The sequence below is a fragment of the Neomonachus schauinslandi genome, chromosome 2, assembly GCF_002201575.2.
Source record: "Neomonachus schauinslandi chromosome 2, ASM220157v2, whole genome shotgun sequence".
Taxonomy (NCBI): Eukaryota; Metazoa; Chordata; class Mammalia; order Carnivora; family Phocidae; genus Neomonachus; species Neomonachus schauinslandi.
In genome coordinates, this window is record NC_058404.1 from 33,590,115 (window position 1) to 33,594,366 (window position 4,252).

General features: G+C 48.5%; 1 pseudogene; it reads right to left on the bottom strand.

The window, feature by feature from the left end:
* Nucleotides 1–1,158: 1,158 nt before the first annotated feature.
* On the bottom strand, nt 1,159–3,009 carry LOC110573076 (annotated as a pseudogene).
* Between the last annotated feature and the right edge of the window lie 1,243 nt (nt 3,010–4,252).

Sequence of the window (4,252 nt, forward strand, 5' to 3'; positions counted from 1 at the left end):
TGTGTGTGTGGTTATGAAAGTTCAAAGGAGCAAAAGATTAATGTTAATTTAAGGGTAATAGAGAAAACTTTATGAAAAAGGCAGGATTTGATTTGTATTTAGAAGTATACAAAAAATTTCAGTGATGTCAGTAAAGAGGGTACAGAACATGTCTAGATCTTCCTGGTCCATTATAGCTGGAACAGAGTGCTAATGAAGGTTTTTGACTGACACAAACATAGGAAAAGAAATCCAACTATAAAGCCATCCAAGTAAGGGAAAAGATTCTATAATTCTAATGTAGTGAGTGTTCTTTCAAAATAATCTGACTCCCATTCTATATTTTCCTTGCCAAAGAATACTCCTTTGTCCTGGAACTAAAAAATATTTCTATGTTGAAATAACTTATACTTAGTGGGATTGAAGTGTTGAAATCTGTCCCAAAATTCATTCCATACATGCAAACAGGTGTGTCCCTCATATATGTGTCTCTATGTGTTTTCATTCATCATTGAAGAAGACCTGATAGAATATTGTCCACAATCCCTTTAGCAGCTTGGATGGAGCAGAATCAAAGTGGCATATGACCAGAAGGGACAGATGTCGCCTCATCTAAACCTATCTGTCAGTAACAGTGTTGGCATGGTGCTGGGTATCGTTCTGAGCTCAAGAGGACATCACAGATTGTTACTCTTACTGCTTTCCTGGAAGCAGATACCAAGCATAGCTACTAGTTATTACTGGTACTTTCCCAACAATGTCAGCAGACCTGCCTGAAAAACATTTTTTTTTTTTAGTGGGCTCCATTCCCAGTGTGGAGCTCAACCTGGGGCTTGAACTCACAACCCTGAGATCAAGACCTGAACTGAGATCAAGAGTTGGATGTTTAAGTGACTGAGCCACTGAGGTGCCCCTGAAAAACATTTATTTGACTGCAGACAGAGCTCTTCATTTATTTGGGATCCAAGTGCCCTCTCTAATAAACTGCAACCAAGTTCCAACGCTCTAGACAATGACCCCAGATAAGGGTTGGGGTCAGGTGGGCAGGGGTCTGGGGCCAAGGCTATAGGAGGAGCTGCGCAGCCAACAGAACGAACGGCTAGGACAAGTGTTTGGCCATCGCCCCCAACATCCCAACTCCCTGCCCAAGGCCAGGAGCAGAGCAGTGCTGGGGGCTCCTCAGGCCTCTGGGACCCACCCCAGGAGGCCAGTGTTCTCCTGGCAAAGGGCTCGGTAGTCCTCACAGATCTTCTCCAAGTTGCTGAGGGTCTTCTTCCCCATCTCCGTCTCGATCTGCTCCTCAAGGTCTCTAACTTCCCATATGTTTGTGCCTGTATCCTCCATGGTCTGGATGAGCTGGCTGCAGTTCTCATGCAAGGCAGCTAGATACTTGTATGCCTTCTGAACAGCATCATCCTTCTTGGCATCCTTGAACACGAGCTCATCAGTCACGGCATATGTCCAGTCCAGCTTCCCAAACAGGGAGTTGATTTCCTTCTGAAGCTCGTTTGTGTCCAATAAGATCTTAATGATCTCTTCTTTCTGCTTCCGGATGTTGCCCACAATCTCCAGGATGTGCTGGGTATAGGCCAGCCGAGACACATCTCTAGTCAGGGTCTCCAGCTCTGACACCAGCTGTTTATAGACCTCCTCCTTCCTTTGGGCCTCTTTGGCAGCTCTGGTGCAGTTCCTGGATCTCTGCCAGCCGTCGTGAAGATTCCAGCTTTCTGAAATCCTGGAGCTTTCGGAGGTGGCAGTACTCAGCCAGGAGAGGGACCCGGTGCTTTTCCCACTGACCCGCCAAGTGGAAGACCCGCTGGGCACTACTCTCTACCATGAGCTGCAGCTTGGCCAGGTTGGCAGCCCCGCCAGGCAGCAGCTCCACTGCACGGCTCTTCAAGTGCAGGGCCTGCTCACGCTCCCACATGCTGAGCTCGCTCTGCCAATGCTCGGTCTCCACCTGCACAAGGCTGATTCTCAGGGTCTTCATGTTAACTTCAACCTCTTCAGTGTTGTAGTTCACTCCCTCCAGCTGCTCCCGAAGAGACTCCACCTCCCGAGCTGCCTTCATGTCCTATTCAGGCTGCTGGGAGGTGGCCGGCACATCAGACACTTGGGCTGCCTGGACCTCAGGCTCCAGATGGAAGGTGAACTTCTCTGAGTGTGTGAAGTGGGAAGCCTTGGAAGCACCAGTCCTGGCCCCAGCACCCCAGGCCTGCAACAGCTCTCCCAGGTCTCCGGCTTGTTGGGGAGCCCCTAGTCGGCCCCAGGTCTGGCATAGATGCTCAGCCAGGTGCTTCTGCATCCGTTGCCGTTAAGCCCGTGTATCCTCCTGGGTGGGATGGTAGGGTGCCCAGTGGACCCAGTCTTCATCCCCAGGGCAGTTCTGGCCTGTGTGCTGGCAGAGCTGGATGGTATGGCATTCAAAGAGTGAGGCCACCCTCCTAGCAGGCTGGAGCACCTGGGTGGGAGCTGGTAGCAGCAGAGGACTCGCCTGGAACTCCCGGGGCTCCCTTCTGGAACTCAACTCAGGCATGACAAGCCTGGTGATATGGAAAGGTTTCTGGGAGGCTGAGTCCTGGAGGTGCTGTAGCTTGGGAGTGCAAAGGAGGGGTGGCACCCAGGGCAGGGCCAGCTGGTCCTGGATTTGGCTCCTGATGGCCTGGAGAAGGATAGCTGAATCACCTGCAAGCTGATCTCCATCCTTAGAGGCATCAGAGGGGAGACGCTCAGCCAAGAAGAGAAGCAGGTCCCGGAGATCAGGCTCACTGGGGTAGAGGAAGTTCTGATAGCCAAGCTCCAATGAGTAGCCCAGGTCCATGCAGGCCTGAGCCAGGAAGCAGTTGGACAGGGCCAGAGGTAGCAGGGGGCTGAGGCCAGAGCCCATGGCAGATTGAGCACACGCAGGCAGTGGACCACAGCTTCTACAACCAACTCAGTAGTGAAGGCTCGCAGAATCTGCACATCTGGAGGAACTGCCATGCCAGCCTGGCGCAGGGAATGGATGAGGATTCGGTCGGCCTCCTCCATGCCGGATCTGGGTTCAGGGTGGGGCGGAGCAAGAGAGGCGCAGCTTTTAAAACCTGAAAAACATTTTTTAGATGAGGATATATTTCCTAGAATATCTAAGATCTAGTGTTGTTTTACCAAAATTAACCACTTTGGCTAAAAGAGATCTCTGAGAATTTAAGGAGCCAAATTATCCATATACAAACACATGTTATCTCAATAATCCTTTAATAGCATGTCCTAGAACAACTACAAAACAATGTTTAATTCTTTCATATCATATTAGCAAATGCAAACCCAAAGGTGGAACCCAGTGCATAACTGTCTTGTAGTATCGAAATCATGTGTAAGACATTGCTGAATAATCCAGAGATCTGGACTCCTCCAAATGGCAAATATAGCTTTGCTTTGGAATGAATGATAACTATAATCCATCTAATTCACCCAAAATGTTTATTGAAACATTGATACACTGAGAATACAGTTACAAAAACAAGCAGCAGAAATGTTTCCTTCCTCGTGGGACTTATTTCCAGTGGGAAGATATTAGTAGTAAATAAAACAGGCCAATGAGGAGTAGACCAGAGGGTGATCAAAACTATGGAGTAACAGCAAAGAATGAGGATGGGAATGCAGAGGCAGCAGGGGTGGGTGGGGAGAGGGCAACTGCCATTTCATGTAGGGCTGTCAGGCCAGGCGTTCCTGATTAAGTGCCAGGTGAGCAAAAAGCTGAAGGAACTGAGCAACGAAGCCAAATCATTATCTACAGGGACAGCATCACTGGCAGAGGAAACAGCACAATCAAACATCTCAAGATGAGACTATGCTTGGCATGTTCAAGAAATATCGAGAAGATTAGGATGGCCAAAATGGAATGAAAGGGGGAAGAGTTGAAGGAGGTGAGATGAGTGAAGTCACAGGGGAGCTACTGTATAAAGCTGGCTTTTACTCTGAGTGAGATGGGGGACACCACAGAGGTCAGAGTAAGGAGGGTGTGGTCTGAAAGGACAACTCTGCTTACTGTGTTAAGAGACTACAGGTGAGGGTCAGCTCTTAAACAGGAAGACCAGTCAGAGAGCCATTGCAAAAATCCAAGTGAAAGATGATAGTTTCAGGCAGGTGACTAGGGAGGAACTGGTAAGAATTGGCTAGATTCAAATGTATATATTTTGATGACAAGGATTCATGGTAGATTGCATATGAGTTATGATAAAATAGAGGAGTCAAAAGATGGTTCTGTCTTAAGGATGAGGTTCTCATTTGT